Genomic DNA, 12,348 nt, shown 5'->3' on the forward strand with positions numbered 1-12,348 from the left:
GCAGATTGCAGAACAAAGGCAATCAGCATAGATATGAGCAAGCCTTATGGGGAGGGGCCGTGCCCCCCCCCCCCTAGACTTGGCAGGTAATGAGCCATTTCCTGCCAGAGCGGAGAAATTGTGCAAGAATGCGTTCACCTTTTATGGTCAATGGAAATGAGGCAGCCTCTTAGCACCAGGGAAAAGGTGGAGAAAGAAGGAGTGGGAATGGGGTGTGGAAGGGGGAAGGAGGCTGCGGGCGGCGGGGGTGGGGAGAAAGGGGGAGGATGCGGGAAGGTGAGGGAGAGAGGCAGGGGTTGAAAGTCGGCAGGGAGGAAGTGGGGAGGGGTGGAGGGGGCGGAGGTAGGGGAGGGCTGTGATGTCAGCGGGACTGGCGGCTGCCTGGCTCCTGCAGAGCCCACATCGGGAGAAAGAGAAAGCACCGCACACAGCTCGGCATTGTCCCGTGTCCAGGAGGATCCAGGACCCCGGAAACTGCAGCAGAGAGTCCCCGGCGGGACTTGCATTGCCACAGGTATGGGAGGGTGCGGGCATGTCCGGGCACTGTGTCACCATTTGGGGGTACCTGCGCGCTGGTAAGACAAAAGAAAGACCGGCCGACCTCCGTGGCACCCCCCACATGAGACGACATAAGGGCAGAACAAATGACAACATCGCTAAACGAGGTACATGGAACACAGCGGTTACCCCAATCGTGAAATGCGGGTGTTCTGCTCCTGTCCATCTCCCGTGGTTCCCAGGTCTCTTGCTGTCTCCCGTGGCCCCAATTCCCAGCCTTCCCACCGCTCCAGTTGCCAGGCCTGTAACCCATGCGGCTGGGGCTCCAGTCCCCACCATTGCCACCCCAGGCTCCGGTTGCCAGGGCTGAACCGCTATGGCTCCGGTTCATACATTGGTTTGCTATAGTAGCCACACACTACTCGGACCCATGCGCTCTCATACAGTCCTAAAGCTGGCCCACTTTAGTCTCGAAACTGCTTGCATTCTAGGACTTGTGCTGGCTTTGTAACGAGAAATCCGGGACTACGAGTCCCAGAATGCAAAGCTAAAACCAGGACTGGGCTTGCGTCTCCTGAATGGAAGGTGGCATGTCGGATGTGGGTAGTGGTCGTTCCAGTTCTTTTCTTTTCTTTTCTGTTGTATTCTCGCTCGTGGTGTTTACCAGCCCCCCTTGGACGTGCAGGCCCCCAAGCCCAGGAATGCAAAGTAAATGGCAGGAGTTGATGACCTGGGGGGAGGGCAGGGCAAAGGCCACCCTGAGAGCTCTGACAATGCTCCAACTCACAGGCCTTTACTCTTTGCTCCAGTTACCAGGTTTCCTATAGGCTCCTACGCCCCCAGCCATGGCCCTAGTTTACGTGCCTGTACTCCTTGACAGGGTCGCGATTCCCAGGTCCGTGCAGTCTACTCGGAGTTCGCCATGCAGTCCAACGTACAGTTTCTTCCTTTCCCATCTGCATGTTAGGAAAGCCACCAGTCCCAGAATTCCAAGAAAAAGGGTCTGGGGAGCCCCCTGAAGCAGGGCACGGAGAAACATGAGAGCTCTGTGTTAGTTCCCAGGTCTGTCGCCAGCGCCCATGAAGGGTCCTCTTTCTACTATTGCTCTCTGCCCGTGTCCTCTCGCGGCTACGGGTCCCGAGTAGGGGTCCCCAGCTCTGTGCAGTCCCCTATAGCTCTGCCCGCCCCCCTCTTTGGAATCCAGTGCCTATGCTCCTACCTGTTCTTTGGGAGATCACCTGTCATTTGCATTTTAGGGATCCAGGTCCCAGGTTACAATCTATGATTCTCTTTCCCGGATCTGTGCCTTTCCCTATAGCTTCAGAAGCTAGAGATGTTACCCATCCCAGGCTCCATTACCCAGGACTGTGACTCCTAGGCCTGGAGAATGGGGCTCTGGACAGCTTCTCCTCCTACAGCTCTAGGGCCCATGCACGTGTCCCCCTCCGATGGCCTCATGGGCCAAGTAGGAGAGGCACAGACCTGGAACAAGGTCCCAGAACTGGGTCTGGCCATGTCAATCCAGCTCCCGGATCTGTGGATCCAGTCCCACACCCAAGTTATGTATGCAGGGAGCACACTTTCCTACTGCTTAGCTAGTCTAGTCCCACACCCCAGTTATGTATGAAGGGGGGTGCACTTTCCCACTGCTTAGCTAGTGTATTCCCACGCTCCAGTCATGCATGCAGGGAGCGCACTTTCCTACTGCTTAGCTAGTGTATTCCCACGATCCAGTCATGTATATAGGGAGCGCACTTTCCTACTGCTTAGCTAGTGTAGTCCCACACCCCAGTTATGTATGCAGGGAGCGCACTTTTCTACTGCTTAGCTAGTGTATTCCCACGCTCCAGTCATGTAGGCAGAGAACGCACTTTCCTACTGCTTAGCTAGTGTATTCCCACGCTCCAGTCATGTATGTAGGGGTGCCCTTTCCTACTGCTTAGCTAGTGTATTTCCACGCTCCAGTTATGTATGCAGGGAGCGCACTTTCCTACTGCTTAGCTAGTGTATTCCCACGCTCCAGTCATGTATGTAGGGGTGCACTTTCCCACTGCTTGGCCAGTGTAGTCCCACACCCCATTTATGTATGCAGGGAGCGCACTTTCCTACTGCTTAGTTAGTGTAGTCCTACGCCCCAGTTATGTATGCAGGGGGTGCACTTTCCTATGCCCCAGTTATGTATGCAGGGGGTGCGCTTTCCCATGCCCCAGTTATGTATGCAGGGAGTGCACTTTCCCATGCTCCAGTTATGAATGCAGGGGGTGCGCTTTCCTACGCCCCAGTTATGTATGCAGGGGGTGCGCTTTCCTACGCCCCAGTTATGTATGCAGGGAGTGCACTTTCCTACGCCCCAGTTATGTATGCAGGGGGTGCGCTTTCCTACGCCCCAGTTATGTATGCAGGGGGTGCACTTTCCCATGCCCCAGTTATGTATGCAGGGGGTGCACTTTCCCATGCCCCAGTTATGTATGCAGGGAGTGCACTTTCCTACGCCCAGTTATGTATGCAGGGAGTGCACTTTCCCATGCCCCGGTTATGTATGCAGGGAGTGCACTTTCCCATGCCCCAGTTTTGTATGCAGGGACTGCACTTTCCTACGCCCCAGTTATGTATGCAGGGACTGCACTTTCCTACGCCCCAGTTATGTATGTAGGGACTGCACTTTCCCATGCCCCAGTTATGGATGCAGGGAGTGCACTTTCCTACGCCCCAGTTATGGATGCAGGGAGTGCACTTTCCTAAGCCCAGTTATGTATGCAGGGAGTGCACTTTCCCAGGCCCCAGTTATGTATGCAGGGAGTGCACTTTCCCATGCCCCAGTTTTGTATGCAGGGACTGCACTTTCCTACGCCCCAGTTATGGATGCAGGGACTGCACTTTCCCATGCCCCAGTTATGGATGCAGGGACTGCACTTTCCTACGCCCCAGTTATGGATGCAGGGACTGCACTTTCCTACGCCCCAGGTATGTATGCAGGGACTGCACTTTCCCATGCCCCAGGTATGTATGCAGGGACTGCACTTTCCCATGCCCCAGGTATGTATGCAGGGACTGCACTTTCCCATGCCCCAGGTATGTATGCAGGGACTGCACTTTCCCATGCCCCAGGTATGTATGCAGGGACTGCAGTTTCCCACGCCCCAGGTATGTATGCAGGGGGTGCACTTTCCTAGAGCTTACGCTAGTGTACTCCCACGCCCCAGTTATGTATGCAGGGAGTGCACTTTCCCATGCCCCAGTTATGTATGCAGGGAGTGCACTTTCCTACGCCCCAGTTATGTATGCAGGGAGTGCACTTTCCCATGCCCGTTACGTATGCAGGGAGTGCACTTTCCCATGCCCCAGTTTTGTATGCAGGGAGTGCACTTTCCTACGCCCCAGTTATGGATGCAGGGAGTGCACTTTCCTACGCCCCAGGTATGTATGCATTGACTGCACTTTCCCATGCCCCAGGTATGTATGCATTGACTGCACTTTCCCATGCCCCAGGTATGTATGCAGGGACTGCACTTTCCCATGCCCCAGGTATGTATGCAGGGACTGCACTTTCCCATGCCCCAGGTATGTATGCAGGGACTGCACTTTCCCATGCCCCAGGTATGTATGCAGGGACTGCACTTTTCGACGCCCCAGTTATGGATGCAGGGACTGCACTTTCCCACGCCCCAGTTATGGATGCAGGGACTGCACTTTCCTACGCCCCAGGTATGTATGCAGGGACTGCACTTTCCCATGCCCCAGGTATGTATGCAGGGACTGCACTTTCCCACGCCCCAGTTATGGATGCAGGGACTGCACCTTCCTACGCCCCAGTTATGGATGCAGGGACTGCACCTTCCTACGCCCCAGTTATGGATGCAGGGACTGCACTTTCCTACGCCCCAGGTATGGATGCAGGGACTGCACTTTCCCATGCCCCAGGTATGTGTGCAGGGACTGCACTTTCCCATGCCCCAGTTATGGATGCAGGGACTGCACTTTCCTACGCCCCAGGTATGTATGCAGGGACTGCACTTTCCCACGCCCCAGGTATGTATGCAGGGACTGCACTTTCCCATGCCCCAGGTATGTATGCAGGGACTGCACTTTCCCATGCCCCAGGTATGTATGCAGGGACTGCACTTTCCCACGCCCCAGGTATCTATGCAGGGACTGCACTTTCCCATGCCCCAGTTATGTATGCAGGGACTGCACTTTCCTACGCCTCAGTACTCCTTGACAGGGTCGCGATTCCCAGGTCCGTGCAGTCTACTCGGAGTTCTCCATTCAGTCCAGATTTTTTATTTCTGGACGTACAGTTTCTTCCTTTCCCATCTGCATGTTAGGAAAGCCACCAGTCCCAGAATTCCAAGAAAAAGGGTCTGGGGAGCCCCCTGAAGCAGGGCACGGAGAAACATGAGAGCTCTGTGTTAGTTCCCAGGTCTGTCGCCAGCGCCCATGAAGGGTCCTCTTTCTACTATTGCTCTCTGCCCGTGTCCTCTCGCGGCTACGGGTCCCGAGTAGGGGTCCCCAGCTCTGTGCAGCCCCCTATAGCTCTGCCCGCCCCCCTCTTTGGAATCCAGTGCCTATGCTCCTACCTGTTCTTTGGGAGATCACCTGTCATTTGCATGTTAGGGATCCAGGTCCCAGGTTACAATCTATGATTCTCTTTCCCGGATCTGTGCCTTTCCCTATAGCTTCAGAAGCTAGAGATGTTACCCATCCCAGGCTCCATTACCCAGGACTGTGACTCCTAGGCCTGGAGAATGGGGCTCTGGACAGCTTCTCCTCCTACAGCTCTAGGGCCCATGCATGTGTCCCCCTCCGATGGCCTCATGGGCCAAGTAGGAGAGGCACAGACCTGGAACAAGGTCCCAGAACTGGGTCTGGCCATGTCAATCCAGCTCCCGGATCTGTGCCTCACAGGTAGTCCCACACCCAAGTTATGTATGCAGGGAGCACACTTTCCTACTGCTTAGCTAGTCTAGTCCCACACCCCAGTTATGTATGAAGGGGGGTGCACTTTCCCACTGCTTAGCTAGTGTATTCCCACGCTCCAGTCATGCATGCAGGGAGCGCACTTTCCCACTGCTTAGCTAGTGTATTCCCACGCTCCAGTCATGCATGCAGGGAGCGCACTTTCCTACTGCTTAGCTAGTGTATTCCCACGATCCAGTCATGTATATAGGGAGCGCACTTTCCTACTGCTTAGCTAGTGTAGTCCCACACCCCAGTTATGTATGCAGGGAGCGCACTTTTCTACTGCTTAGCTAGTGTATTCCCACGCTCCAGTCATGTAGGCAGAGAACGCACTTTCCTACTGCTTAGCTAGTGTATTCCCACGCTCCAGTCATGTATGTAGGGGTGCCCTTTCCTACTGCTTAGCTAGTGTATTTCCACGCTCCAGTTATGTATGCAGGGAGCGCACTTTCCTACTGCTTAGCTAGTGTATTCCCACGCTCCAGTCATGTATGTAGGGGTGCACTTTCCCACTGCTTGGCCAGTGTAGTCCCACACCCCATTTATGTATGCAGGGAGCGCACTTTCCTACTGCTTAGTTAGTGTAGTCCTACGCCCCAGTTATGTATGCAGGGAGTGCACTTTCCTACGCCCCAGTTATGTATGCAGGGAGTGCACTTTACTACGTCCCAGTTATGTATGCAGGGAGTGCACTTTCCTACGCCCCAGTTATGTATGCAGGGGGTGCACTTTCCTATGCCCCAGTTATGTATGCAGGGGGTGCGCTTTCCCATGCCCCAGTTATGTATGCAGGGAGTGCACTTTCCCATGCTCCAGTTATGTATGCAGGGGGTGCGCTTTCCTACGCCCCAGTTATGTATGCAGGGAGTGCACTTTCCTACGCCCCAGTTATGTATGCAGGGGGTGCGCTTTCCCATGCCCCAGTTATGTATGCAGGGGGTGCACTTTCCCATGCCCCAGTTATGTATGCAGGGAGTGCACTTTCCTACGCCCAGTTATGTATGCAGGGAGTGCACTTTCCCATGCCCCGGTTATGTATGCAGGGAGTGCACTTTCCCATGCCCCAGTTTTGTATGCAGGGACTGCACTTTCCTACGCCCCAGTTTTGTATGCAGGGACTGCACTTTCCTACGCCCCAGTTATGTATGCAGGGACTGCACTTTCCTACGCCCCAGTTATGTATGTAGGGACTGCACTTTCCCATGCCCCAGTTATGGATGCAGGGAGTGCACTTTCCTACGCCCCAGTTATGGATGCAGGGAGTGCACTTTCCTAAACCCAGTTATGTATGCAGGGAGTGCACTTTCCCATGCCCCAGTTATGTATGCAGGGAGTGCACTTTCCCATGCCCCAGTTTTGTATGCAGGGAGTGCACTTTCCCATGCCCCAGTTTTGTATGCAGGGAGTGCACTTTCCTACGCCCCAGTTATGGATGCAGGGAGTGCACTTTCCTACGCCCCAGGTATGTATGCATTGACTGCACTTTCCCATGCCCCAGGTATGTATGCATTGACTGCACTTTCCCATGCCCCAGGTATGTATGCAGGGACTGCACTTTCCCATGCCCCAGGTATGTATGCAGGGACTGCACTTTCCCATGCCCCAGGTATGTATGCAGGGACTGCACTTTCCCACGCCCCAGTTATGGATGCAGGGACTGCACTTTCCCACGCCCCAGTTATGGATGCAGGGACTGCACTTTCCTACGCCCCAGGTATGTATGCAGGGACTGCACTTTCCCATGCCCAAGGTATGTATGCAGGGACTGCACTTTCCCACGCCCCAGGTATGTATGCAGGGACTGCACCTTCCTACGCCCCAGTTATGGATGCAGGGACTGCACTTTCCTACGCCCCAGGTATGGATGCAGGGACTGCACTTTCCCATGCCCCAGGTATGTGTGCAGGGACTGCACTTTCCTACGCCCCAGGTATGTATGCAGGGACTGCACTTTCCCACGCCCCAGGTATGTATGCAGGGACTGCACTTTCCCACGCCCCAGGTATGTATGCAGGGACTGCACTTTCCCATGCCCCAGGTATGTATGCAGGGACTGCACTTTCCCACGCCCCAGGTATCTATGCAGGGACTGCACTTTCCCATGCCCCAGTTATGTATGCAGGGACTGCACTTTCCTACGCCTCAGTACTCCTTGACAGGGTCGCGATTCCCAGGTCCGTGCAGTCTATTTAGAGTTCTCCATTCAGTCCAGATTTTTTATTTCTGGACGTACAGTTTCTTCCTTTCCCATCTGCATGTTAGGAAAGCCACCAGTCCCAGAATTCCAAGAAAAAGGGTCTGGGGAGCCCCCTGAAGCAGGGCACGGAGAAACATGAGAGCTCTGTGTTAGTTCCCAGGTCTGTCGCCAGCGCCCATGAAGGGTCCTCTTTCTACTATTGCTCTCTGCCCGTGTCCTCTCGCGGCTACGGGTCCCGAGTAGGGGTCCCCAGCTCTGTGCAGCCCCCTATAGCTCTGCCCGCCCCCCTCTTTGGAATCCAGTGCCTATGCTCCTACCTGTTCTTTGGGAGATCACCTGTCATTTGCATGTTAGGGATCCAGGTCCCAGGTTACAATCTAGGATTCTCTTTCCCGGATCTGTGCCTTTCCCTATAGCTTCAGAAGCTAGAGATGTTACCCATCCCAGGCTCCATTACCCAGGACTGTGACTCCTAGGCCTGGAGAATGGGGCTCTGGACAGCTTCTCCTCCTACAGCTCTAGGGCCCATGCATGTGTCCCCCTCCGATGGCCTCATGGGCCAAGTAGGAGAGGCACAGACCTGGAACAAGGTCCCAGAACTGGGTCTGGCCATGTCAATCCAGCTCCCGGATCTGTGCCTCACAGGTAGTCCCACACCCAAGTTATGTATGCAGGGAGCACACTTTCCTACTGCTTAGCTAGTCTAGTCCCACACCCCAGTTATGTATGAAGGGGGGTGCACTTTCCCACTGCTTAGCTAGTGTATTCCCACGCTCCAGTCATGTATGCAGGGAGCGCACTTTCCTACTGCTTAGCTAGTGTATTCCCACGCTCCAGTTATGTATGCAGGGAGCACACTTTTCTACTGCTTAGCTAGTGTAGTCCCACACCCCAGATATGTATGCAGGGAGCGCACTTTTCTACTGCTTAGCTAGTGTATTCCCACGCTCCAGTCATGTATGCAGAGAACGCACTTTCCTACTGCTTAGCTAGTGTATTCCCACGCTCCAGTCATGTATGTAGGGGTGCCCTTTCCTACTGCTTAGCTAGTGTATTTCCACGCTCCAGTTATGTATGCAGGGAGCGCACTTTCCTACTGCTTAGCTAGTGTATTCCCACGCTCCAGTCATGTATGTAGGGAGCGCACTTTCCTACTGCTTAGCTAGTGTAGTCCCACACCCCAGTTATGTATGCAGGGAGCGCACTTTCCTACTGCTTAGCTAGTGTATTCCCACGCTCCAGTCATGTATGTAGGGGTGCACTTTCCCACTGCTTGGCCAGTGTAGTCCCACACCCCATTTATGTATGCAGGGAGCGCACTTTCCTACTGCTTAGTTAGTGTAGTCCTACGCCCCAGTTATGTATGCAGGGAGTGCACTTTCCTACGCCCCAGTTATGTATGCAGGGAGTGCACTTTCCTACGTCCCAGTTATGTATGCAGGGAGTGCACTTTCCCATGCTCCAGTTATGTATGCAGGGGGTGCGCTTTCCTATGCTCCAGTTATGTATGCAGGGGGTGCGCTTTCCTACGCCCCAGTTATGTATGCAGGGAGTGCGCTTTCCCACGCCCCAGTTATGTATGCAGGGGGTGCACTTTCCCATGCCCCAGTTATCGATGCAGGGGGTGCACTTTCACATGCCCCAGTTATGTATGCAGGGAGTGCGCTTTCCTAAGCCCCAGTTATGTATGCAGGGGGTGCACTTTCCCATGCCCCAGTTATGTATGCAGGGGGTGCACTTTCCCATGCCCCAGTTATGTATGCAGGGAGTGCACTTTCCTACGCCCCAGTTATGTATGCAGGGAGTGCACTTTCCCATGCTCCAGTTATGTATGCAGGGAGTGCACTTTCCCATGCTCCAGTTATGTATGCAGGGGGTGCGCTTTCCTAGAGCTTACGCTAGTGTACTCCCACGCCCCATTTATGTATGCAGGGGGTGCACTTTCCCATGCCCCAGTTATGTATGCAGGGAGTGCACTTTCCTACGCCCAGTTATGTATGCAGGGAGTGCACTTTCCTACGCCCAGTTATGTATGCAGGGAGTGCACTTTCCCATGCCCCAGTTATGTATGCAGGGAGCGCACTTTCCCATGCCCCAGTTTTGTATGCAGGGACTGCACTTTCCTACGCCCCAGTTATGTATGCAGGGACTGCACTTTCCCATGCCCCAGTTATGGATGCAGGGAGTGCACTTTCCCACGCCCCAGTTATGTATGCAGGGAGTGCACTTTCCTACGCCCAGTTATGTATGCAGGGAGTGCACTTTCCCATGCCCCAGTTATGTATGCAGGGAGTGCACTTTCCCATGCCCCAGTTATGTATGCAGGGAGTGCACTTTCCCATGCCCCAGTTATGTATGCAGGGAGTGCACTTTCCCATGCCCCAGTTATGTATGCAGGGAGTGCACTTTCCTACGCCCCAGGTATGTATGCAGGGACTGCACTTTCCCATGCCCCAGGTATGTATGCAGGGACTGCACTTTCCCATGCCCCAGGTATGTATGCAGGGACTGCAGTTTCCCACGCCCCAGTTATGTATGCAGGGGGTGCGCTTTCCTAGAACTTACGCTAGTGTACTCCCACACCCCAGTTATGTATGCAGGGAGTGCACTTTCCCATGCCCCAGTTATGTATGCAGGGAGTGCACTTTCCTACGGCCCAGTTATGTATGCAGGGAGTGCACTTTCCCATGCCCGTTACGTATGCAGGGAGTGCACTTTCCCATGCCCCAGTTTTGTATGCAGGGAGTGCACTTTCCTACGCCCCAGTTATGGATGCAGGGACTGCACTTTCCTAAGCCCCAGGTATGTATGCAGGGACTGCACTTTCCCATGCCCCAGGTATGTATGCAGGGACTGCACTTTCCCATGCCCCAGGTATGTATGCAGGGACTGCACTTTCCCATGCCCCAGGTATGTATGCAGGGACTGCACTTTCCCATGCCCCAGGTATGTATGCAGGGACTGCACTTTCCCACGCCCCAGTTATGGATGCAGGGACTGCACTTTCCTACGCCCCAGGTATGTATGCAGGGACTGCACTTTCCCATGCCCCAGTTATGGATGCAGGGACTGCACTTTCCCATGCCCCAGTTATGGATGCAGGGACTGCACTTTCCTACGCCCCAGTTATGGATGCAGGGACTGCACTTTCCTACGCCCCAGGTATCTATGCAGGGACTGCACTTTCCCATACCCCAGTTATGTATGCAGGGACTGCACTTTCCTACGCCTCAGTACTCCTTGACAGGGTCGCGATTCCCAGGTCCGTGCAGTCTACTCGGAGTTCTCCATTCAGTCCAGATTTTTTATTTCTGGACGTACAGTTTCTTCCTTTCCCATCTGCATGTTAGGAAAGCCACCAGTCCCAGAATTCCAAGAAAAAGGGTCTGGGGAGCCCCCTGAAGCATGGCACGGAGAAACATGAGAGCTCTGTGTTAGTTCCCAGGTCTGTCGCCAGCGCCCATGAAGGGTCCTCTTTCTACTATTGCTCTCTGCCCGTGTCCTCTCGCGGCTACGGGTCCCGAGTAGGGGTCCCCAGCTCTGTGCAGCCCCCTATAGCTCTGCCCGCCCCCCTCTTTGGAATCAAGTGCCTATGCTCCTACCTGTTCTTTGGGAGATCACCTGTCATTTGCATGTTAGGGGTCCAGGTCCCAGGTTACAATCTATGATTCTCTTTCCCGGATCTGTGCCTTTCCCTATAGCTTCAGAAGCCAGAGATGTTACCCATCCCCAAGCTCCATTACCCAGGACTGTGACTCCTAGGCCTGGAGAATGGGGCTCTGGGCAGCTTCTCCTCCTACAGCTCTAGGGCCCATGCATGTGTCCCCTCCCCCTTTAGGAAACAGTCCTCTGCTTCCAGTGGCCTCATCCTTTCAGCCTTGATGGTGACGCTGCCCCTCCCCAGCTGGCGAGGGGCTGCACCACCATTAAAGCTGAATAGGCGAGGCGCTGTCCCCTGCCAGGCAAGCCTATAGAATGTAAATGCAGAGTTCAGCACCCTCTCTCCCACAGGGGAGAGGGTGCTAATCTCTACAAAAGGCTGCATGGCAGGGGTGCCAATACCTGAAACCGATTTTTGGCAATGGCAGTTAGGTGTTCTGGTAGAAGACCGCAACATAACTTTAGTATTATAATGAATGCCACAGCGTCGTTCAGTAACATCACTGGAAATTCACCTCCAGTTTATAGCAACATCAGAAAGGCATTGTGGGTATGCAAAATATCCCAAGGGAAACAGCGTTTTGCTCCAGGAAATTGTATTTGTTTTACAGGGCAGTGCTATTTTTATTCAGAACTTTTATCAACCCAAGACAGATATTCTCAAAGCTGCAGACAGCTATAAAATGGTGCAAAAGACTTTAGTTTGTGCTAATTTGCATACCCACAATACCTTGCTGATGTGGCTCTGAACAAGAGGTGAACTTCCAGTGCTGGTTACCAGGTGGCGTTGTGGCATGTGTGACTTGGCTCAAATGGATGATTCTAATTCCAGATGAAAGAGTTGTAAACCCATCATACGTTTGCTGATGTTTGAGATATACAGTCACAGGAATTTTTTTAGTTACAGTTTATATTGACAAGATTTATCGCAACAAAACGCTTCACATTCAGCGGATGTGGGAACTCGGAGCTTTACACGGCATGCCTGTTGATGTCTCCCTTGATGCTATATCCCCCATAATGCCATTTTGTAT

General features: G+C 53.7%; 1 protein-coding gene across 2 annotated transcripts in view; it reads left to right on the top strand.

Moving 5' to 3' along the window:
* The first annotated feature begins 379 nt into the window (after window positions 1–379).
* FBLIM1 (filamin binding LIM protein 1) overlaps window positions 380–12,348 on the top strand; it is a 161,076-nt gene continuing 149,107 nt past the window's right edge. For both annotated transcript variants that reach the window (XM_069611087.1, XM_069611088.1), the window contains exon 1: window positions 380–514. The gene's annotated coding sequence lies outside the window, so the exon portion shown is untranslated. The remainder of the gene's footprint in view (window positions 515–12,348) is intronic.

The sequence above is a fragment of the Ambystoma mexicanum genome, chromosome 8 (assembly GCF_040938575.1).
Source record: "Ambystoma mexicanum isolate Mex_15411 chromosome 8, UKY_AmexF1_1, whole genome shotgun sequence".
Taxonomy (NCBI): domain Eukaryota; kingdom Metazoa; phylum Chordata; class Amphibia; order Caudata; family Ambystomatidae; genus Ambystoma; species Ambystoma mexicanum.